The sequence below is a fragment of the Pristiophorus japonicus genome, chromosome 14 (genome assembly GCF_044704955.1).
Source record: "Pristiophorus japonicus isolate sPriJap1 chromosome 14, sPriJap1.hap1, whole genome shotgun sequence".
Lineage (NCBI taxonomy): Eukaryota > Metazoa > Chordata > Chondrichthyes > Pristiophoridae > Pristiophorus > Pristiophorus japonicus.
Genome location: NC_091990.1, coordinates 26,736,320 through 26,761,784, shown reverse-complemented (window position 1 = coordinate 26,761,784; position 25,465 = coordinate 26,736,320). Strand labels below are relative to the sequence as shown.

The 25,465-nt window shown below is 46.0% G+C and overlaps 1 long non-coding RNA gene across 1 annotated transcript; it reads left to right on the top strand.

The window, feature by feature from the left end:
* The first annotated feature begins 4,487 nt into the window (after positions 1-4,487).
* Positions 4,488-14,360, top strand: LOC139279800 (uncharacterized). Its single transcript, XR_011596528.1, has 6 exons — positions 4,488-4,596; positions 8,894-8,914; positions 9,000-9,023; positions 9,473-9,514; positions 13,063-13,167; positions 13,838-14,360. It is a non-coding gene; the product is annotated as an uncharacterized lncRNA (long non-coding RNA).
* The last annotated feature ends 11,105 nt before the right edge of the window (positions 14,361-25,465 follow it).

The window sequence follows — 25,465 nt, the reverse complement described above, 5'->3', positions numbered from 1 at the left end:
GACAGTAAAGGATCCTGGCTGGTCCAGGTCCTGATCTGGTGGGCCGTAATGGGGGACTTTTCATTTTCGAATGCATCCATTACCATGAGCAAGTCTGCAGGCTGTGCCATTTTCACCCCGGTGGTGGGCAATGGCAGCCGACTGAGAGCATCTGCGCAGTTCTCTGTGCCCGGTCTGTGGCGGATTACATAGTTACAATGTGACCATCCATCTTTGGATGCGGGCAGAGGCATTGGTGTTAATCCCTTTGCTCTCAGAGAACAGCGATATGAGCGGCTTGTGTTCTGTTTAAAGCTCAAACTTGAGGCCAAATAAGTACTGGTGCATTTTCTTTATCCCGTGAACGCACTCCAGAGCCTCTTTTTCAATCATGTTGTAGGCCCTTTCAGCCTCGGACAAACTCCTGAACGCATAAGTGACGGTTGCAAAATCCCCGATTCGTTAGCCTGTTGTAACACACACCCGACCCCGTATGACGACACATCGCAAGCTAGCACTAATCTTTTACAAGGGTCATACAGGACAAGCAGTTTGTTTGAACACAAAAGATTTCTGGCTTTCTTAAAGGTAGCCTCTTGTGAATTCCCCCATACCCAATCGTCTCCCTTGCGCAGAAGCAAATATAGGAGTTCTAGCAGGGTGCTTAACCCAGGTAGGAAATTACCGAAATAGTGAAGGAGTCCCGGGAACGACCGCAGCTCCGTCACGTTCTGTGGTCTCGGCGCATTCTTGATGGCCTCCGTCTTGGCGTCGGTGAGTCTGATGCCGTGTGCTGCAATTCTTCTTCCCAAGAACTCGACCTCCTGCGCCAGGAAAACACACTTCGAGTGTTTCAACCTGAGCCCCACTCGATCCAACCGACTAAGAACCTCTTCCAGATTCTTCAAGTGCTCAATGGTGTCCCGACCTGTAACCAGTATGTTGTCCTGGAAAACCACGGTGCGAGGAACCGACTTTAGTAGTCTCTCCATGTTCCGTTGGAAGATTGCCGCGGCTGACCGAATCCCAAATGGGTATCTGTTATAGATGAACAGACTTTTGTGCGTGTTGATGCAGGTGAGGCCTTTCGAAGACTCCTCCAGCTCCTGCGTCATGTAGGCCGAGGTCAGGTCCAGCTTGGTGAACGTCTTCCCTCCAGCCAGGGTCGCAAATAGGTCATCTGCCTTGGGTAGCGGGTACTGGTCCTGTAGCGAAAAACGGTTAATCGTTACTTTGTAGTCCACACAAATTCTGACCGTGCCGTCCTCTAAGTACCGAGACAATCGGACTGGCCCACTCGTTGAATTCCATCGGTGTGATGATGCCTTCTCGCTGCAGCCTGTCCAGCTCAATTTCCACTTTCTCACGCATCATATATGGTACCGCCCGTGCCTTGTGGTGGATGGGTCGTGTACCGGGAACCAAATGGATCTGCACTTTCGCCCCCGAGAAGCTTCCAATGCCTGGCTCGAACAACTATGGAAATCTGCTCAGAACCTGGGCACATGAGGCGTCATCGACGGACGAAAGCGCTCGGATGTCGTCCCAGTTCCAGCGGATTTTTCCCAGCCAGCTTCTGCCAAACAACGTGGGGCCATCCCCGGCACAATCCACAGCAGGAGCTCGTGTACTGCTCCATCATAGGAGACTTTGACTTTTGCACTGCCAATTACAGGGATTAGTTCCTTGGTGTAAGTCCTTAGTTTGGTGTGAATGGGGCTGAGCTTGGGCCTGTGTGTCTTTTTGCCCCACAGCCTGTCGAAGGCCTTTTTACTCATTATGGACTGACTCACACCCGTGTCCAGTTCCATAGATACTGGAATTCCGTTCAATTCAACTTTCAACATTATTGGTGGACATTTCGTGGTGAATGTGTGTACCCTGTACACTTCTGCCTCCTCGGTACAAGTCTCCAATTCAGCCTGATCCACAGTGGATTGATCTTCCTCTGTAAAGTGGTGGTTTGCAGGGTTTGCAGCTCGCTTGCACATTCACTGGAGGTGTCCCATTGTTCTGCAACCATTGCACGCACAGTGCTTGAAGCAGCATTGGTGGGGTTGATGATCACCTCCACAGTGCCAACAAGGTGTTAACTGCCTCGCATTAACAATTGATGGCGGACTCTGGATCATCTGAGGTCGGGCAGCAGCATCCGGCATTTACGTTCTGCCATGTATATTCCTGCTCGAGAACAACGTTACCTTTTGCACAGTACTGGCCAAAGCTTCTTTACTCTGCAAAATCTGTTTGGTATTGTCACTGGTGGACATAAATGCCTGGGCTATCGTTATGGCTTTACTTAGATTTGGAGTTTCAACAGTCAACAGTTTGCGAAGGATTACCTCATGGCCAATGCCCAGTACAAAAAGGTCTCTTAAGCATTTGTTCTAGGAATCCCTCAAATTCGCAATGTCCTGCGAGGCGCTTTAGTTCGGCGACATAGCTCGCCACTTCCTGTCCCTCCAATCGTTGACATGTGTCGAACCGATATCTCGCCATCAAAATGCTTTCCTTAGGATTTAAGTGCTCCCGGACCAGCGTACACAATTCTTCATAGGATTTAGTGGTTGGTTTTGCCGGAGCTAGGAAATTCTTCATGAGGCCATAGGTTGTTGCCCCACAGACAGTTAGGAGGATCGCCCTTCGTTTGGCAGCATTCTCGTCCCCTTCCAGCTCGTTGGTCACAAAGTATTGGTCGAGTCTCTCCACGCAGGCCTCCCAATTGTCCCCTTCTGAGAACTTCTCCAGGATACCAACTGTTCTTTGCATTTTTGCGTGGTTGTTCGTTACTTCACAGCCAATTGATATGTTTAAAATAAAGGATGAAACTGAGTGCTGTGTACAATGAGCAAGTGTGACCTTAGCTCCTTTAATAAGACTCCAGAGTGCAGGTACCTCGTGGGTGGCCTGCTTATATACCATGCTCCCAAGGGATGCTGGGATTCCTTGGGACTCCAACAGGTAAGCCCTCCGGTGGTAGTGTAATACAAGTCACAAGGGGTTAAATACATAACAGAAGTCATGTTTGACAAACTTGCTGGAATTCTTTGAGGATGTAACGAACAGGGTGGATAAATGGGAACCAGTAGACCCCAACTATTTACAATCTATATTAACGACTTGGAAGAAGGGACTGAGTGTAATGTAGTCAGGTTTGCTGACGATACAAAGATGGGAGGAAAAGCAATGTGTGAGGAGGACACAAAAAATCTGCAAAAGGACATAGGCTATGTGAGTGGGCAAACATTTGGCAGATGGGATACAATGTTGGAAAGTGGGAGGTCATGCACTTTGGCAGAAAAAATCAAAGATCAAGTTATTACTTAAATGGAGAAAGATTGCAAAGTGCTGCAGTACAGCGGGACCTGGGGGGACTTATGCATGAAACACAAAAGGATAGAATGCAGGTACAGCAAGTGATCAGGAAGGCCAATGGAATCTTGGCCTTTATTGCAAAGGGGATGGAGTATAAAAGCAGGGAAGTCTTGCTACAACTATGCAAGGTATTGGTGAGGCCACACCTGGAATACTGCATGCAGTTTTGGTTTCTATATTAACAAAAGGATATACTTACTTTGGAGGCAGTTCAGAGAAGGTTCACTAGGTTGATTCCGGGGATGATGGGGTTGACTTATGAGGAAAGGTTGAGTAGGTTGGGCCTCTACTCATTGGAATTCAGAAGAATGAGAGGTGATCTTATCGAAACATATAAGATTATGAGGGGGCTTGACAAGGTGGATGCAGAGAGGATGTCTCCACTGATGGGGATGACGAGAACTAGAGGGCATGATCTTAGAATAAGGGGCCGCCCATTTAAAACAGAGATGAGGAGAAATTTCTTCTCTCAGAGGGTTGTAAATCTGTGGAAATCAGAGAGCTGTGGAAGCTGGGTCATTGAATAAATTTAAGACAGAAATAGACAGTTTCTTAAATGATAAGGGGATAAGGGCTTATGGGAAGTGGGCAGGGAAGTGGAGCTGAGTCCATGATCAGATCAGCCATGATCTTATTGAATGGCGGAGCAGGCTCGAGGGGCCATATGGCCTACTCCTGTTCCTATTTCTTATGTTCTTACGTTATTCTCTCTTTCTCTCCCCCTTCTCGCTTTCTCTCTCTCCCCCTCTCTCTCACCCATTCTTTTTCGCTTCTCCCCTTTTCTGCCACCTCCCTTTCTCTGCCCCCTTTCTCTTTCCCCTTTCCTCCGTTCTCTTTCCCTCCCCCTCTTCCATTCCACCCCCCTCCTTCCCTCCCCCTCTCATCCTCCCCCCTCCTTTCTCCCCCCCTCATCCTCCCCCCTCTCCCCCTCATCCTCCCCCCTCTCCCCCCCTCCTTTCCCCCCCCCTCTCCCCTTCCCTCATTCTTTTTCTCTTTCCCCCCATTCTCTTTCTCTTTGCCCTTTCCCTTCCCCCACTCTCTCTCTCTCTCTCTCCTCCCCCCCCCGGATAGCGGGCACCCCACGTGACCGCTCCGACCAATGGCGGCCTAGAGTGAGCATCTGGTTAGAACCGGTTCCCGCCCCCCAGGCAGTTGGAGAGAGGAGCAGCGCCGAGCAGACCCATAGCCCAGAACTGCTGCCCGATAACCAGCCCCACCCGTCCAGCCAACATGCCCCGCAAGGTGAGTGACGCAGCCGCCGCTCCTCCTTAACCAGTGTCGCGGAATTGTGCTCGGACTCTCCAGGCCTCGGCCGGAGCCCGGTATCCAGTATATACGCTAGCCGGATTTAATTAATTTAACTTGGCGCGGCCTCAATCCCCGAGGGGAAGGGGGGGGAGGGGATTATTTTCCGCTCTGCGCGCTCCCGCCCAGCGCGCACAACTAAAAAGGCGGGAGATCGGTGCGCGCTTGGCGTCGCTGCGATAAATCCTGGGCCCGCCCCCTCCGGCTTCGAACCCGCCCGGGCCCAGCGCCCCTCCCCCTGCCCGCCAGGGCCCAGCGCCCCTCCCCCCGCCCGGGCCCAGCGCCCACCAACACCCCCGGGCCTGGACCCTCGATTTAGTGGGGGAGCGCGTGGGGAAAATGATCTCGATTACTGCTTTTTCCAGAATCGATTGTATGGATACAGATTATCCCGAGATGGGGATTTGGGGTCCAGTTGCTGAATGCTCTAGTTGAATTTACAGTTGATACTCAAAATGTGAAGTGTTACTGGTCTCTAATAATAAAACTGAGCTCAACAGGCCGTGGATCCACAGCCCCCTCCCCACCCCAGCATCCTCCCCGGCCGCCACACCATTTGTGTACGAAGTGTTTTTTTTAAATATTATTCCCCGCTGTTTGAGATTGTTGGAATCTCTAATCTGGTACTTTCCCCCTCGGTATAAGTGTCCGATGGATGGGTAACACCCATAATAGATGGATCTGTGTTGCTCCACTTTGTGACTGAATAAAATCATAACTTGCATTTTGCTGAATTATATCTGGCACTTTGTAGTGTTTGGATCAAATAGAACTTAAAGGTGTTTAGAAGTGATTATTAGTTTTCATTCCTTGTGTTGAACATTTTGATACTTACACTCCAGAGTGTTTTACTTGGTAATTGATAGGTTTTTAATAGAGGCACCCAAACCTGCAGATTAATCTGGAACTGAAACAGTAAGTGCTTTCAAATTTGCTGATTTCCATGTGCCACCCTGTGGGAGCTGATCTTGATTGCTGCTGTCCCCACTTACCCAGCGTGTAACTACAATATTGGATTCTGATGAAGGGTCATCGACCTGAAATGTTAACTCTGTTTCTCTCCTCAGATGCTGCCTGACCTGAGATTTCCAGCATTTTCTGTTATTTCAGATTCCAACATCTGCAGTATTTTACTTTTGTAACTCCAATATTGTTGGATATGGTGGGTCTCCCATGGGATGGGGTGCTCTTGATTCAATTAGTGTGACACTAAATTATTACTTCCATTTTGATGTCTAGAACATGACTGGTAATGTTGAGCCTGACTCCCAAGGAATGATCAGAAGTGGGCATTAATCCAACATATAAAGTTCCTGTTCTGCACATGGTGCAGATGATGCTGTGTTAGTGTCATTAACCCCTACTGGGTTGGTAAGAAAAGGGTTAAGTTATGTTGAATTTTAAATGTGCATGATGCCTGATCTGATCAAGGAAACTATTCTGTCCATAGCTGAGAGCTGGATTGTCAAACTCTTCACTATTGTCTCGTAGGTGCCTCAGTGAAAGACTAGTGGGGATTATGAACAGGTGTTTCATAACAAGTTAAACAAGGTGTTTCTTGTTTAGGAGTGACTTATTTTTCAGAAGTACTTGGAGTTTGTTTCAATGCACTGTAGTCCCATAAAACTTGCCACTATTCCAGTTCAGGCTCTCTGTTTAAAACATTTTAATAATTGGAGCCTTGTGCAGTAGTGAGATTATCTAATGTTGTGGTATATGAGGGGGATGAGCGATTGCAGAGTCCTTCAACTGACAAAACCTGCTGGAGGTGAAACTTGCATTTCTGTAAAAACAAAATGGGACCATTTGAAATTGGAACTGAACACAATTGTAACCAGGTAACACATTTTTGCAGGTGGGGATGGTTTTCATTTTGATTTGTACTGAATGCAGACACTGCTATTGTCCCAAATACACCACTAGCTGCTTTCAGAAAGTGAAACTCAACGTCAGTTGGAAGTTGTGAAATAAATTGACAGGAAGTGGGCAACCATTTTGTAGCAGCTCTTTGTACCAAGCTGTCCTTTCTCTCCCTGAACATGTATATATTCAGGTGGTTGGGGGTCCAGTTGGCTGATTCACTTAATTTAGAGGTGTGTTTCTCTGAATAGTGTTCAGAATTGACTCCATCACTGCTTTGCCCATGCTTTAAATTGTATGGGGTCCTGCACAGCTGCTGATCCGGCTTTTAAATTGGGAAAAACGCGCATGCATGGAATTTTGAATGGGCTGCGCAGCCCAAAGGAAAATTAGAGAACATTGGCTATATAGGGTGTAGTGTTAAATGCAGCATCTAGTGCTGCCCACAGTGTAGTAATGCTGAAAATTTCCATAGTTACTTTTAATATCTAGAGCTGGCAGGTTACTAATTTTGCCCACATTTCAGTGAATTATAGACCATTAAAATCCAGTGTATTCTCCAACCTGCTCTTCCCTGCCAAAACTCTATATTGTAATTTAAATAATGCCTATCCACTCTTGCATAATCACCTGAAATCCCCCAAGGATCCATCTTTTCCCATCTCTCTCCCTTATTACATCCTGCCCCATGGCGGTATCATCCAAAGGCATTGGCTTAGCTTTCACATGTACACCAAAGATGCCCAGCTCTATCTCCACCCTCTCTAGCAACACCTCTGCTGTCAGATTGCTTGTCTGACCTCCAGCTTGGCATGAATCCTAATGTCTTTTGCCAATCTGGCTCAGTTCCACTCTGTCGTGTAACTAGCCATTGTATTCTGCCTTCTGGGTTTAACTTTTAAGTGTGGATATTGCAACACAGTCTAAAGCAAATAACTTCATTTAATAATGGGATGCACCATGACCAGTAAAAACATAATACAAGTGTCAGCCTCAACTCCATTGGTAGCACACCTGGCTAAACCAAGGTTGTGGGTTCAAGCCCCTGTCCAGACTTGGCACATAATCCAGGCTGACACTCCCAGTGCAGTACTGTCAAATTTTTTTTGGATGAGATGTTAAACCTGCCTTCTGGGTGGACTGAAAAGATCCCATGGCACTGATCAAAGAAGAGCAGGGAAGTTCTGGCCAATATGTATCAATCGATGAACATCAGCAAAGCATTATTTGGTCATTATTGCATTGCTGTTTGGAATCTTGCTGTATGCAAATTGGCTATTTCATTTTCTGCATTACAACAGTGACTACACTGGAGTACAAAAATGTACTTAATTGCATTTGGGACTGACTGAGGTTGTGAAAGGTGCTATATAAATATTAAGTGTTGGTATAAAATAAATTTGGTAATGGGTTAGTTACCCATCATGGGAGTAACTTTAAATTCTGCAAATCTGACAGAGGTTCAATACTTCATCTCCAGTTAATGGTTAAAAAATTATCTATAAAGGAAGGTCTTGAATCCTGTGTGCCTTGACCTTCACAATGAAACAAGCCCTTATAGTCATCCGAATTAAATTAAGGAAATTAATTGACTTGAGTTCTTGATCCTGCGCAATCTGATATTTAAAATAATCAAACCACCAGCCTGTCACAAGTAGCATCACTAACTATCTAGTCTGGATGGGGAGTGGGTGGAGTGAGAAGAGTTTAGAAGAACTTGCATTTATATAGTGTCTTTCATGACCACTGGACATTTCAAAGAGCTTAAGTAAATGAAGTACTTTTGAGGTGTAGTCAATGTAATGTAGGAAACGCGACAGCCAGTTTGTGCACAACGAGCTCTCACAAACAGCAATATGGTAATGACCAGATAATCTGTTTGTGACATTGAAGGTTAAATATTGGTCCATGACACCGGAGATACCACATCAACAATAAATTTACAATTTGTACTTCACACTCTTGTTCTTGGCTTCAGCCAAATAGATTCATCTATTGCACCATCTCTTGGATCACCTCTTTGTTCTTGTGCTGTAATGGAATCTTTGAATGCCAACCTCATCTGTTTCCTACACTCTCCCTCCTGACTATTCTGTAATCAGGAGGTGGAGTAGATAGATCTTTGAACTATAACCCAAACTTCTAAAGTTTCAAATTTAGAAGTAAACTTTCGAGGTTGTACTAAACAGTCCATTGTGGATTTGGTTTTTTAAAAAAAAAGTTTGCATTTAGAGATGAATTGGATTTTCAGCTGGTGTGGTTTGTAGATGTGAGGTCTATCTATGGTCAGTTATATTTTCAAGTGATTGCTGTAGGAATGACTTTTAAACCTTGCAGTAATACACTAACACTGCTCTCTCTCGCTCTCTCCTAGCCTGATTCTTCAAATACTGAAGTAAGTATCTTGTATATTACAATCTTTACAGTTATCCATTAAAATCCAACATGCCCATTTCTAAATTGTCTTTTTTGTTTTACAGCTAAGGAGATCACCACGGGTCAAGGTAGGCATTGGAATACTCCAGTCAAGTCTGCTGGCTTTTAAGTTTGCATGTGTATAGCAATGTTCTCTTTAAACTGCGTGGCCCGTTATAGGGGCCACACGGGCCAAAAGAAAATGAGGGAGCATTGGTGTATGGTACACACACTCGTGACCGTGTAGTGAATCTCCTTCAAAGGCTTGCCTGCATGTCTGGTGTGCGTCAAGTTCACTGGGGGCTTCTATCCTCTCCCGGGCCCATTGAGGGAAATCGGTCAATAATGAGTACCCTTAAAAAGACTAGAAAGGGTCTGGGGTTCTGTCAGATGATATTTAGCATACTGTATTGGTTAATTTATGGAAGTAATAACTGAGGGGGTGGGATAGTTTCCCAATGATTTGTACCTACTTGGTTTAGTCAATTATTGATTGAAGGATGTTTCTCACTGTCTTTCTAACTTTGATTCATGGAAGACTGTCCAACCTGCAGCTCCGACCAAGAAGGCACTAGCCAAGGTAAGCCTTTCACCGCATCCTAGAAACCTGTCACTAAATGCTCAATTTCAGTTAACACTGCTCTGTTTAATTTCAGTCGGATAACCAGATATTGATTATAGATGCAGATCAGAATGGTCCCCAGTTGGATCCCGGTCTGTATTAAGTTAGTTGATCTCAATTGGGGTGCTATAATTAATTGCCTTCCAAACTCCTGGAGGGAGGGGAGAAATCTGTCAGGGTTCCCCATCCTGATTGCGATCTAGTGAATCCCGTTGAAGATTGAGTGAGGCTACGGTCAGGCTTCACTCTCATACTGGCAAAGCTGCATTTTTATAGCCCTCTAGTTGCTCTAAAGAGGTGGCTAGCCTAAATATTGTCCTGGTGGTGAGTCCAGTGACAAGTTGCTTTATCCACTGCTCTAACTATTGGGTGTGTGCTTGTTTCATTACACTGAGTAGCCTTGTAGATCGCAGAGAGGCTTTGACAGGTTAGAAGGTAATCAATTCACTTGTTGCAGAGTGCCCAGCCTTTGCCTTGCTCTTAAAGATAGTGTGAATATGGTTGGTCTGGTTAAGCATCTGGGCAGTGGTGAGCCCCCAGAATGTTGAGCAGTGGAGGACTCTGGAGGGTGGTCTTGTTAAAGGTTTGGGTGAGGCAGTTGGCTCATTTCCTGCCACACATGTGGTTTGAATATTATCTGCCAGACCAATTCTAGATGTTGCCCAGATCCTGATGTAGGCTGGCATGGGCTGCCTTATCAGGGAGCTGAATATCATGTAATCATCAGCCAACTGCTTCACTCCTTATCTTTTATGATTGAAGGCAAGTCGTTGGGCCAAGGCTGCTTTCCTGAGGAACTGCAGTGCTGTCCTGGGACTGCGATGATTGATTGGCTTGTCAACCACAACCATGTTCCTTTGCATCAAGTATGACTCCAGACGATGGAGATTTTACCCGTTGACCCTATTTATCTCAGTTTTGTTGGGACCCCTTGGTGTCTCCTTACCTTAATGTCAAGGGCAGTTACTGTCACCGCTCCTCTAGCATTCAGCTCTTGCGTCCATGCCTGGATCATAGCTGTGATGAGATCTGGAGCAAAAATGGTTCACTAAGCATTGGTGAACAGGTGTTGATTAATGGCACTACTGATGACTCCTTTAATCACTTTACTGGGTGTTAATTTGACCCGATTATTGTAAATGCGTCATAGTTTGGTAGTGTCATAGCTGCACTGGAATAGCCTGGCTTGGGGAGTGGCTAGCTCTGGTGCACCGGTCTTCAGTACAATAGCTACGATGATGTTGGGACCCACAACCATTCACCTGGAGAATTAGAAATGTTACACCCTTATTCAAAAAAGGATGCAAGAATAAACCCAGCAAATACAGGCCAGTTAGTTTAAACTTGGTAGTGGGGAAGCTTTTAGAAACTATAATCCGGGATAAAATTTTAACATTCACTTAGACAAGTGTGAATTAATTAAGGAAAGCCAGCATGGATTTGTTAAGGAAAAATGGTGTTTAACTAACTAATTTGATTAAGTTCTTTGAAGAGATAATGGAGAGGGTTGATGAGGCGATGTGGTGTACACAGACTTCCAAAAGGGGTTTGATAAAGTGCCATATAATAGGCTTGTCGGCAAAGTTGAAGCCCATGGAATAAACAAGACAGTGACAGCATGGATACAAAATTGGTTCAGTGACAGGAAACGGAGAGTAGTGGTGAAGGATTGTTTTTCAGACTGGAGGAAGGTATACAATGGTGTTCCCCAAGGTCGGTATTAGGACCACTGCTTTTCTTGATGTATATTAATGACTAGGACTTGGGTGTACAGGGTGCAATTTCAAAATTTGCAGATGATACAAAACTTGGAAGTATAGTCAGCAGTGAGTAGGATAGTAATAGACTTCAAGAGGACATAGACAGGCTGGTGGAATGGGCAGACACATGGCAGATGAAATTTAATGCAGAGAAGTGCGAAGTGATATTTGGTATGAAGAGAGGCAATATAAACTCAAAGGTTTGCAGGAACAGACCTGGAGGTATATGTGCACAAATTGTTGAAGGTGATGGGGCAGGTTGAGAGAGTGGTTTAAAAAGCACATGGGATCTTGGGCTTTATAAATAGAGGCATAGGTACAAAAGCAAGGAAGTTAGATGAACCTTCATAAAAGGTTGGTCCGACCTCAACTAGAGTATTGTCTAATTCTGGGCAACGCACTTTAGGAAGGATGTGAAGGCCTCAAAGGGTGCAGAAAAGATTTACAAGATTGTTTCCAGGGATGAGGGACTTCACTTGCATAGGTTGGAGAAGCTAGGGATGTTTTCCTTATAGCAGAGAAAGTTGAGAGCAGATTTGATAGGTGTTCTAATCATGAGGGGTTTAGACAGAGTAGATCGAGAGAAACTGGTTCCCATTGGCGAAAGGGTTGAGAATCAGGAAAGAAGAACCAAAGGCGACATGAGGAAAGTTTTTTTTATGCAGCGAGTGGTTAGGATCTGGAATGCACTCCTGAGAGGGTGTTTGAGGCAGATTCAATCGTAGCTTTCAAAAGGAATTGGATAAGTACCTGAAGGGGAAAAAAATTCAGGGCTGTGGGGGAAAGAGCTGGGGGGTGGGACTAGCTGAAGTGCTCTTGCAGAGAGCCAGCATGGGCTCGACGGTCCAAATGGCCTCCTGTGCTGTAACCATTCTATGGCATATGTCCGCTCATTCCACCAGCGTGTCTATGTCCTTTTGAAGTCTCTTACTTACTTTGCTGTTTACTACAGTTGCAAATTTTTGAATTTGTGCCCTGCACCCCCAAGTCCAAGCCATGAATGGATATCAAAAACAGCAGTGATCCTAGTACTGAATCTTGGGGAACTAGCTCCACTATGTACCTCCCTCTACTCGGGGGGAGGGAGAGGAAGAAGAGAGAAACAGCCATTCACTGCCACTCTCTTTCTCCCTTCGCCACTTTTGTATCCCTGCTGCTACAGCCTCTTTTATCCCATGAGCTTCAATTTCACTAACAAGCCTAATGTGTGGTACTTTTATCAAAAGCATTTTGAAAGTTCATACCCAACAAAACGCCTTTTGAAAGTCAGTACCCTTACCCAACAAAAATTTATCAATCTCTATTTTGAATTGACCCTCAGCAGTGTTTTGGGGAGAGTTCCAGATTTCCAATACCCTTTTTCTGAAGTGCTTTCTGACATCACCCCTGAGCAGCCTAGTTCTAATTTTATGGTTATGCCTCCTTGTTCTGGATTCTCCACCAGCGGAAATAGTTTCTCTCTATCTACCCTATTGAGTCCTTTAATCATTGCCATGAGTCCAGCTGAGGGGCCTGAACAACTCTAGGAAAGGGCACTGGAAAAAACAACTTCACAGAAAATAGAGCAATTTTGTGGAATAATTGAAACTGAACTAGAGTTGCGGTGTGAATTAGAAAGCGAGCAATCCTGGAGTCCCCTGGCTGCAGTCTCTGCCCCTTGACCCCCACCCCAGTCTTTAAACAATTTAATGTCTGTTGGGTTGAATGCATTCTGTTTTTGGACAGTAATGTTCTTCTCTCTCTCAGAAATCTGCCGCGAAAACCAAGAAGCCGAAGGTCGCCAAAGGCAAAGCGAGTGATTTGAGCCAGGAGCCCGGCACTGCCCCAGCCCAAAATGGGGAAAATAAAGAGGTAAAACTCTGCAGCCCCTGTGCACTCTGTCAGTCAGTGGAGCCATGTTTGAGATCCTAGAGCTGAGTGGTTGAAGCGTGTCTGAGCTGAGACCGTGCCTGGATCTTAATTTCCAATTTGTCAGAATGACTGCTTTTAGGCTCTTGTCTAACTTCAGCTGCATCGGCCAGTTTCTTCACCCTTGCCGTTATCAGCCAGTGAGTATTTGCCCGTGCTGCCATCTGTTCTGTTGAGTTCTTTCAAGTTTCATTAATGAGTAGCTGTACTGTACAGAGCAGAATGTGCTGGGTTTTATTCCTGATCTCTGCTGGCTCAGAAGCTCTCCATAATGGTGATGGTGGGGATTCTGCACTCTGCCTTTGTCCCTGGATTCAGAAGCGGTGAACCAGCCAGCTTCTGGTTGTGATTAGGCAAGTCTTGCTGGAGAGTGTGTGTGTGTGTGTGTGGACAGGATTCAGCTGGGTAGTGGTGAGGCCACTCGCAGTATGTGGACGAGGTATCAGGGCATCCAGCACACTTGTAGTTGTACTGCAACACGATCTGAGAGCTGTGGGTTTGGTCCGGGGATAGAACTCCCTTGTCCTGATGCCACACCAGCCAGGTCATCAAGGAATAAATTCTGTAATTAGTTAAGAACTAATCTAAATGGTTTCCTTTTTTTTTTTTGCAGGCATGAGATGTGAAGTTGCTGATAGGCGACAGCCTCGTCCGGGTCTGGAGAGTTGCTCAATCTCCTGCAACTTGTACAGTTGAACGGAATATTTTTATCAATTTTTATAAATGCAACATTTTTTTTTTTGTGTGGGCAGATGTTGCGGATGCTTGCAGTGTGTTTTATTTTCTGGGGACTTTGTATACTGACATGATACATGTTGAAAATGCTCGATTAAACTCCTTTATGCTCCCTCCCTATTTCCCCCTAATTTTGACCATTTTTTACCTGTGCTGTCGGATGAAGCATTTGTAATGTCGGTGGCGTTTCCTGCTCTCCACGTGGAATCATCAGTCTTGCTTGGCAATTTGACAATGAAAAATGTAACTTTTTTTTAAATTGCTGTTTTAAAGTGAAAATATTCTTTAGAATTTGTTTTGGCTCAAATGGATTCCAAAAAATCTAATCATATTTTGCTGAGTACCCCATGGAATTTAAAATTTGCTACCTAAATAAAGTTGGATACTGTCCTGCTTGGGAATGGGGTTGTGTCTCTCTCCACACCTGAAGGTGCTTGGTCACAGCTCCACTAACATTGGCTGTTCTTGGTGTCTCAGTCTAGACACAGTCTCTGTAGCATGTTCAATGGGAGTAAGGTCACACAGTGAGGGTAATCTAATCTTGCTCTTGCGTGCAATCCACCGTCCGATGGCTTTATGTCCTTCTGGTCCTAGAATTAATTTTAAGTATCACTTTTTTTGTTTCCCTATTCCTTCCCCCTCCTGTCAAGTTCAGTGTTCCTGCAGCTGAACATACAGGCTGTTGAAGTAGCCTGGGCTAGTGATGGTTTTAACTCTTGCCACTGCTGTCAAGTAACCCAGCCAACAATTACTTGCATTTATATAGCACTGTTAATGTATTAAAACACCCCAAAGAGTGGTGAGGGAGTCACACTGTCACAACCTGCAGGGTTAGGAAAAGCTGCATGGTGAGGGAAGTGTTACACCCTGCATGGTGAGTGAAGTGTTGCACTGACATCTGTAACCTGCTGATTCCACCCACCTCATAGGTCACAGCTCTTTGCCAAATCCTTTGAGCTCCCAGTGCTGGGAGTGTGATCTGTGCACTGCCTGTTCCCAGTATAACACCAGGTGGCACCAAAACTTTATTTAAAAAAAAAAATCTTTTCCACTGTTACATGGAGAAATAATTGTTCTATCCTGCCTGGTTAATTGGCATCTACATAGAGAACAGTTACATTGATCAGACCTGAAAAATGAACATAATTTAAATATTAAATTTAAATAAAACAGCATAGAAATTATAACGCTAAGAATTAGGAGCAGGAGTAAGCTATGTAGCCTCTAAAGCCTGCTCCACCATTCAAGAAGATTTCCACACCTCTTAAGACTGAGCATCTGCAGAGAATTCCAAAGATTCAGAACCCTCTGAAGAAATTCCTCCTCATCTCAGTCTTAAAAGGCTGGCCCCTTATTCTGAGACTATAGCCCCTAGTTGTAGACTCTCCAGTCAGGACAACAATCTCTGCATCTATCCTGTCCATCCTGCTCAGAATCTTGTTTCAAATGAGATCACCTCTCATTCATTGAAACTCCAGAGTATAGGTTCAATCTCTCATAAGACAATCCTCTCATCCCAGGAATCAATCTAGTGAACCTTTGTTGCACCACCTTCAAGGCAAGTATATCCTTTGCCAATAGCAACTTGTATTAAAATAGCGCCATTAACGTACAACGTTCCAAGGTGCTTCAGGAGTGTTCTAAGACAAAACAATTAAATTTGACACTGAGCCAAAGAAGAAATAGGAGCAGGAATAGGCCATATGGCCCCTGGAACGTGCTCTGCTATTTAATACAATCATGGACTCAGGTCCACTTCCCTGCCTGCTCCCCATAACCCCTTATTCCCTTATCGGTTAAGAAACTGTCTATCTCTCATAAATTTATTCGGTCTCAGCTCTCTGAGGCAGCAAATTCCCCAGATTTACAACTCTCAGAAAAAAATTCCTCCTCATCTCAGTTTTAAATGGGTGGTCCCTTATTATATTCCCTCTAGTTCTTGTCTTCCCTATCAGTGAAAACATTCTCTCTGCATCCACCTTCTCAAGCCTCCTCATAATATACATTTTGATAAGATCACTTCTCATTCTTCTGAATTCCAATGAGTAGAGGCCTAACCTACTTAACCTTTCCTCATAAGTCAACACCCTCATCTCTGGAATCAACCTAGTGAACCTTCACTGAACTGCCTCCAAAGCAAGTATATCCTTTCATAAATACGGAAACACAAACAACGCAGTATTCCATGTGTAGCCTCGCCACTACCCTGTATAACTTTAGCAAGACTTCCCTGCTTTTATACTCCATCCCCTTTGCAATAAAGGCCAAGATTCCATTGGCCTTCCTGATCCCTTGCTGTACCTGCATACTAACCTTTTGTGTTTCATGCACAAGTACCCACAGGTTCTGCTGTACTGCAGCACTTTGCAGCAGATGACCAAAAGCTTGGTTAAAGAGGTGGGTTTTAAGGAGTGTCTTAAAAGAGGATAGAGAGGTTTAGGGAGGGAGTTCGAGAGCTTGGGGCCCAGGCAGCTGAAGGCATAGCCACTGATGGTTGAGCAGTTATAATCGGGGATGTTCAAGAGGGCAGAATTTGAGGAGCATAGACATCTTGGCCAGTTGTGAGGCTGAAGGAGATTAGAGATAGGGAGAGGTGAGGCCATGGAGGGATTTGTAAACTAGGATGAACATGAAATTGAAGCGTTACTTAACCGGGAGCCATTGTAGGTCAGCAAGCACGGGTGATGGGTGAGTGGGACCTGGTGTGAGTTAGGACATGGGCTGCTGAGTTTTGGATGACCTCAAGTTTACATAGGGTAGAATGTGGAAGGCCAGTCAGGAGTGGGTTGGAGTAATCAAGTCTAGAGGTCATCATCATCATAGGCAGTCCCTCGGAATCGAGGAGGACTTGCTTCCACTCCCAAAGTGAGTTCTTTGATGGCTGAACAGTCCGATATGAGAGCCACAGACCCTGTTACAGGTGGGACAGACATTGATCGGGGTTTGTAGGGCTGGTTTGCCGCACGCTCCTGCCACTGCCTGTGCCTGGCCTCTTCATGCTCCTTGCGTCGAGCTTCAAAGAGTTCAACTCCCTCCTGGATGGACTTTCTCCACCTCGGGCAGTCTGCGGCCAGGGTCTCCAAGGTGTCAGTGGTGATGTCGCACTTTACCAGGGAGGCTTTGAGGGTGTCCTTATAACGTTTCCGCTGTCCTCCTTTGGCTCATTTACCATGAAGGAACTCCGCATAAAGCATTTGCTTAGGGAGTCTTGTATCTGGCATGTGTACTATATGGCCTGCCCAGCAAAGCTGATCGAGTGTGGTCAATGCTTCAATACTGGGGATGTTAGCCTGGTCGAGGACACTGATGTTGGTGCGCCTGTCCTCCCAGGAGATTTGCAGGATCTTGCGGCGACATCGTTGATGATATACAAGAGGGCGGGCATTACTACAGCCCTGTACACCATGAGTTTGGTGGTAAATTTGAGGCCCTGGTCTTCAAACACTTTTCCGCAGGCGGCTGCACTGATGCACGGCAGGCGATGCTGAATCTCAGCATCAATGTCTGCCTTTGTTGATAAGAGGCTCCCGAGATATGGGAAATGATCCACGTTGTCCAGGGCCGCGCCGTGGATCCTGATGATTGGAGGGCAGTGCTGTGTGGCGATGACAGGCTGGTGAAGGACCTTTGTCTTACGGATGTTAAGCGTGAGGCCCATGCTTTCATGTGCCTCAGTGAATACATTGACTATAATCAAGTCTAGAGGTAACAAAGGTATGGATGAGGGTTTCAGCAGCAGATGGACGGAAATGGGCAATTGTTACGAAAGGGAAATTTTTGTTATGCCGCGGATGTGTGGCTGGAAACTAATTTCAGGGTAAATATGACGCCTAGATTGCGAACAATCTGGTTCAGCTTCAGACGTGCTAGGGAGACGGATGGAGTCGGTGGCAGTTTTTGACAAGGACCAAAGACAATTTCTGCTCATCCAGTACTGGATGTCAGACAAGCAGTCTTAACAATTTAGAGACCATGGAGGGGCCAAGAGAAGTGGTGGTGAGGTAGATCTGGGTGTCATCAGCGTACATGTGAAAACTGACACGTATTTTTGGATTATGTCATCAAGAATAGAACTTTGGGGAACCAAAGCTGCACAGTATTCCGTGTTGTTTCCAACCCTCTTATATTAAATGCCAATGTGCAATTTGCCTTCCTAATTGCTTGCTGAACCTGCAATGCCAACTCTATCCCACTGAACACCAACATTTGATAGTTTCTCACCATTTAAAAAAAAAATGCTTTTCTCTTCATACCAAGGTAAATAACCTTACATTTCCTCACATTATACTCCCATCTGCCATCTTATTGCCCATTTAACCTATATCTCTTTGCGTCCTCAAGGCTTACTTTTCAACCTAGCTTTGTATCGTCAGCAAGCTTGGATAAATTGCATTTTGTCCCATCTAAGTCATTGATGTAGATTGTAAATAGCTGAGGCCCAAGTACTGATCCTTGCAGCACCCCACTAGTCACAGCCTGCCAACTGAAAAATGACCTATTTTTTTACCCCACTTTATTTTCTGTCTGTTAACCAATTTTCTATCCATGCTAACACATTACCCCCAACCTCCTGTGCCCTTATCTTGTATATAACAACCTTTTATGTGGCACCTTATCAAATGCCGTTTGGAAAATCAGATATACTACACCACTGGTTCCCCTTTATGGAATGGAATGTCCCCCATTTCCTTTTGCTGTAGAATATTGTTCATCCCCTGCTCCCTCTGATGTTCAATTACTAATTCTCCTTGCTCCAACTCTAGTAATGCTTGAACCCCGCTCCCTATGATTTTATCACAGTCCACAGCTCCCTCTGAGCCTCAATTACTGTTATTGATTCTGGGTGAAGAGAAGAGCATAACATTTTATGATGAAATTTTAACTCCAGAATTGGAATCATGTCATATTTTGAGTGCAAAAGCAAAATACTGCGGATTCTGGAATAAAAACAGAAAATGCTGGAAATCTCAGCGGGTCAGGCAGCATCTGTGGAGAGAAAGCAGAGTTTGTTTCGGGTCGATAACCCTTCGACAAAACGGGAAAGTGTTCGGAAAGAACAGATTCTTAACAAGCACTGAAAGGGGGAGGGGAAGAAAGGACCAAAAGGGAAGGTCTGTGACAGGGTGGAAGGCAGGAAAGATTTGAGAGACAAAACGGATGATGGCCCAAATTCAAATGGTAATGCCAGGAGTTAGAAACACATTAGTCAAGATAGGGTGTGAATGGCGGGATAATGACCAGCTGCCATTAGAGACAAGGAGGGAAAAAAAGAAACGGGCTCTTGCAGGGGGGGGCAAAGATTGGCAGCAGCTACAATCTGAAATTGTTGAACTCGATACTGAGTCCAGAAGGCTATAAAGTGCTTAAACGCATGAGGTGCTGTTCCTTGAGCTTCGTTGGAACAATGTAGGAGACCAAGGACGGAGAGGTCGGAGTGAAGAATTAAAGTGGCAGGCGACCGGAAGTTCAGGGTCACACTTGCGGACTGAACGGAGGTGCTCCTCAAAGCGGTCACCCAATCTACACTTGGTCTCCCCAATGTAGAGGAGACCACATTGTGAGCAGTGAATGCAGTATACTAAATTGAAAGAAGTACAAGTAAATGGTTGTTTCACCTGGAAAGAGTATTTCGGGCCCTGGATAGTGGGAAGGGAGGAGGTAAAAGGGTAGGTATTGCATCTCCTGAGCTTGCACGGAAAGGTGCCATGGGGAGGGAGTGCTGGGGGTGACTGCGGACCAGGGTGTCGCGGAGGGAGCAGTCCCTTCAGAATCCTGAAAGAGGAGGGGAAGATGTGATTGGTGGTGGGATCATGGTGGAGGATGATCCGTTGAATGTCGAGGCTGGTGGGGTTAAAGGTGAGGACAAGGGGACCCCTGTCATGGTTCTGAGAGGAAGGGGAAGGGGTGAGAGTAGAGGTGCGGGAAATAGAATGGACATGGTCGAGGGCCATGTTAACCACGGTGGAGGGTATTTCTCTGTTGAGGAAAAAGGAAGACATGTCAGAGGTGCTAGTGTGAAAGGTGGCATCGTCAGAGCAGATGCAATGGAGATGGAGAAACTGGGAGAATGGAATGTAGTCCTTACAGAATGCGAGGTGGGAGGAAGTGTCGTCCAGGCAGCTGTGGGAGTCAATGGGCTTATAGTGATACTGGTCAAAAGCCTATCCCCAGAGATGGAGACGGACAAGTTGAGGAAGGGAAGGGAAGAGTCAGTGATGAACCATGTGAAGGTGAGGGAAGGGTGGATATTAGATGCAAAGTGAATAACATTTACAAGTTCAGGGCAAGAGCAGAAAACGGCACCGATACAGTCATAACTGTACCGGAAAAAGAGGTGAGGGAGGAGACCCGAGTAGGACTGGAAAAAAGAATGTTCCACATGTCCCACGAAAAGGCAGACATAGCTAGGACCCTTGCGGGTTCCCACAACCACACTTTTAATTTGGAGGAAATGAGTGGAGTTAAAGGAGAAGTTATTCAATGTGAGAACAAGTTCAGCCAGGCGGAGGACGGTGGTGGAGGATGGGGACTGGTTGGGCCTCTGCTCGAGGAAGAAGTGGAGTGCCCTCAGGCCATCCTGGTGGGGAATGAAAGTGTAGAGGGATTGGACGTCCATGGTGAAAAGGAGACGGTTAGGGCCGGGAAACCGGAAACTGTTAAAGTGACGGAGGGTATCAGAGGAGTCGCGGATATAGGTGGGAAGAGAGTGGACAAGGGGAGAAAAAAAGAGTCAAGATAGGAAGAAATAAGTTCTGTGGGGCAAGAACAGGCTGAAACGATGGGTCTACCGGGTCAGTCCTGTTTGTGGATCTTGGGAAGGAGGTAGAAGCAAGATGTGTGGGGTTGGGGAGCTATGTGGTTGGTGGCTGTGGAGGGAAGATCGCTATAGGAGATGAGTTCAGTGACGGTCTGGAAAATGATGGCTTGATGTTCAGCGGTGGGGTCATGGTCCAGGGGGAGGTCGGAGGAGGTGTCAGAGAGTTGGCGATCAGCCTCTGCAAGGTAGAGGTCAGTTCACCAAACAACAACAGCGCCGCGCTTGTCAGCAGGTTTGATGACAAGGTTGGGGTTGGATCTGAGTGAGTGGTGCTGCAAGTTCAGAGGGAGGTAGGTTGGAGTGAGTGAGGGGAGCAGAGAAATTGAGATGGCTGATGTCCCATCGGCAGTTTGCAATGAAGAGGTCTAGAGAGGGTAAGACGCCAGAGGAAGGGGTCCAGGTAGAACTAGAATTCTGAAAACGGGAGAAAGGGTCAGCTGTGCAGGCGGAAGACTCCGAAGAAGTGGGCACGGAGGCAAAGACAGTGGAAAAAGAGCTCAGCATCGTGCCGAGCTCGAAATTCATTGAGGTGGGGGCGTAAGGGGATGAAGCTCAGGCCTTTGCTGAGGACTGATCATTCGGGGTCAGAGAGGGGAAGGTCAGAGGGGATAGTGTAAACATGGCAGGGGTTGAGTTTGGAAGAAGGGATGGGATCAGAGGGGAGTGTGGAGGAAGAAGATTCCGGAGAAGTGTTGGTGTCCAAGAGTCGTTGAAATTTAAGATCCTTGACACCTGAAAAGGAAAAAAGTTTTTGGTTAAAGTGCCAGATGAGGCGACATATTTTGAGTGTTTGGGAAACAAACAGGAAAAAATTGTCAATATTTTACATAAAAAAATAATTCTCCTTCAAACTTCAGGCAGTGAAATGGTTGACATGATTTGCTTCCTTTTGAGATTAGAATTCAACCATGTGGCTGAGCACTGAAACCAAGTGCCAGATCCAGCCAGTCACAGGCGGTGAGGGTGATTCCATGATCCTTCCTGCTGTTCCACATCTGAATTTACAGCTCCAGGCGTTGGATGTACTGCAGCAGTCTGGGCAGCCACCAATCTGAAAGGAACATTTGTTTTTACTTAAAAAAAAATGTAGACGAGGCCCCAAACAGTGAAATGAGCACCCCCCACTCCCCGCCAAAATGACAAAACGGAGCATAGTTTGTGAAGCTTCACCAACTTTCTTCACGAGGAATTGGTTTCCTATCCAGTGATAAGATGTATTTATATTGCAACTTTAATGTAGTAAAATGTCCCAAGGCGCTACACAGGAGCATTGTGAAACAAAATTTGACACGGAGCCACATAAGGAGAAACTGGGCAGATGCTTGGTCAAAGAGATCGGTTTTATGGAGCGTCTTGAAGGAGGATAGAGAGGTGGATAGATTTAGGGAGGGAAGTCCAGAGCTTAGGGCCTTGGTGGCTGAAGGTAGAGCCACCAATGGTTGAGTGATTAAAATCAGGAATGCTCAAGAGGTTAGAATTAGAGGGCCGCAGATATCTCTGAGGGTTGTGGGGCTGGAGGAGATAGGGAGGGGTGAGGCCATGGAGGGATTTGTAACCAAGGATGAGAATTTCAGGAGTAAAGTGAGATCAGTATCTGTTTCTGTGATTGATATAGATGATCACCCTCTGACACTGGCCCAGTGGGTAAACTTACACCCGGGTAACAGTCAGACGGACCACAAGCTGCCAGGGTTCGTCTCCAGTCTGTGTTGTTGACTGAGCCACTAATTGTGTCTGTCGTGGAGCAACTGCCCTCCTGTATGGCTCAGAAACAATAACCATGTACTGTAGACACCTCAAGTTGCTGGAGAAATACCACCAACGATGTCTCTGCAAGATCCTACAAATCCCCTGGGAAGACAGACGCACCAACATTAGCATCCTCGACCAGGCCAACATCCCCAGCATTGAAGCACTGACCACACTTGATCAGCTCCACTGAGCAGACCACATAGTTTGCATGTCAGACATGAGACTCCCAAAGCAAGCGCTCTACTCGGAACTCCTTCACGGCAAACGAGCCAAAGGTGGGCAGCGGAACCGTTACAAGGACACCCTCAAAGCCTCCCTGATAAAGTGCAACATCGCCATTGACACCTGGGAGTCCCTGGCCAAAGACCACCCTAAGTGGAGGAAGTGCATCCGGGAGGGCGCTGAGCTCTTTGAGTCTCATCGCCGAAAGCACGCAGAAATCAAGCACAGGCAGCGGAAAGAGTGTGTGGCAAACCAGTCCCACCCACCCCTTCCCTCAACGACTATCTGTCCCACCTGTGACAGAGACTGTGGTTCTTTTATTGGACTGTACAGCCACCTAAGAACTCACTTCAGGAGTGGAAGCAAGTCTTCCTCGATTCTGAGGGACTGCCTCTGATGATGATGATGATGATGATGATGAATTGTGTCCAAACTGAAGAAGAACATAGAAACATAGAAACATAGAAAATAGGTGCAGGAGTAGGCCATTCGGCCCTTCTAGCCTGCACCGCCATTCAATGAGTTCATGGCTGAACATGCAACTTCAGTACCCCATTCCTGCTTTCTCACCATACCCCTTGATTCCCCTAGTAGTAAGGACTTCATCTAACTCCTTTTTGAATATATTTAGTGAATTGGCCTCAACAACTTTCTGTGGTAGAGAATTCCACAGGTTCACCACTCTCTGGGTGAAGAAATTCCTCCTCATCTCAGTCCTAAATGGCTTCCCCCTTATCCTTAGACTGTGTCCCCTGGTTCTGGACTTCCCCAACATTGGGAACATTCTTCCTGCATCTAACCTGTCTAACCCCGTCAGAATTTTAAACGTTTCTATGAGGTCCCCTCTCATTCTTCTGAACTCCAGTGAATACAAGCCCAGTTGATCCAGTCTTTCTTGATAGGTCAGTCCCGCCATCCCGGGAATCAGTCTGGTGAACCTTCGCTGCACTCCCTCAATAGCAAGAATGTCCTTCCTCAGGTTAGGAGACCAAAACTGTACACAATACTCCAGGTGTGGCCTCACCAAGGCCCTGTACAATTGTAGCAACACCTCCCTGCCCTTGTACTCAAATCCCCTCGCTATGAAGGCCAACATGCCATTTGCTTTCTTAACCGCCTGCTGTACCTGCATGCCAACCTTCAATGACTGATGTACCATGACACCCAGGTCTCGTTGCACCTCTCCTTTTCCTAATCTGTCACCATTCAGATAATAGTCTGTCTCTGTTTTTACCACCAAAGTGGATAACCTCACATTTATCCACATTATACTTCATCTGCCATGCATTTGCCCACTCACCTAACCTATCCAAGTCGCTCTGCAGCCTCATAGAATCCTCCTTGCGGCTCACACTGCCACCCAACTTAGTGTCATCCGCAAATTTGGAGATACTACATTTAATCCCCTCGTCTAAATCATTAATGTACAGTGTAAACAGCTGGGGCCCCAGCACAGAACCTTGCGGTACCCCACTAGTCACTGCCTGCCATTCTGAAAAGTCCCCATTTACTCCTACTCTTTGCTTCCTGTCTGACAACCAGTTCTCAATCCATGTCAGCACACTACCCCCAATCCCATGTGCTTTAACTTTGCACATTAATCTCTTGTGTGGGACCTTGTCGAAAGTCTTCTGAAAGTCCAAATATACCACATCGACTGGTTCTCCCTTGTCCACTCTACTGGAAACATCCTCAAAAAATTCCAGAAGATTTGTCAAGCATGATTTCCCTTTCACAAATCCATGCTGACTTGGACCTATCATATTACCTCTTTCCAAATACACTGCGATGACATCCTTAATAATTGATTCCATCATTTTACCCACTACCGATGTCAGGCTGACCGGTCTGTAATTCCCTGTTTTCTCTCTCCCTCCTTTTTTAAAAAGTGGGGTTACATTGGCTACCCTCCACTCGATAGGAACTGATCCAGAGTCAATGGAATGTTGGAAAATGACTGTCAATGCATCCACTATTTCCAAGGCCACCTCCTTAAGTACTCTGGGATCAGGCCCTGGGGATTTATCGGCCTTCAATCCCATCAATTTCCCCAACACAATTTCCCGACTAATAAGGATTTCCCTCAGTTCCTCCTCCTTACTAGACCCTCCGACCCCTTTTATATCCGGAAGGTTGTTTGTGTCCTCCTCAGTGAATACCGAACCAAAGTACTTGTTCAATTGGTCCGCCATTTCTTTGTTCCCCGTTATGACTTCCCCTGATTCTGACTGCAGGGGACTTACGTTTGTCTTTACTAACCTTTTTCTCTTTACATATCTATAGAAACTTTTGCAATCCGTCTTAATGTTCCCTGCAAGCTTCTTCTCGTACTCCATTTTCCCTGCCCTAATCAAACCCTTTGTCCTCCTCTGCTGAGTTCTAAATTTCTCCCAGTCCCCGGGTTCTCTGCTATTTCTGGCCAATTTGTATGCCACTTCCTTGGCTTTAATGCTATCCCTGATTTCCCTTGATAGCCACGGTTGAGCCACCTTCCCTTTTTTATTTTTACGCCAGACAGGAATGTACAATTGTTGTAGTTCATCCATGCGGTCTCTAAATGTCTGCCATTGCCCATCCACAGGGAGCCGCAAAACTACAGAATTGCAGATATAATCAGTCTAAGCAACGTTGTGGCTACAATGCGACGGTAATGCCCCTGGGGTTAGAGCTGCACCTGGTGGATTGGGACTGGGGCGGTTTTAGAGCCACAGCCGG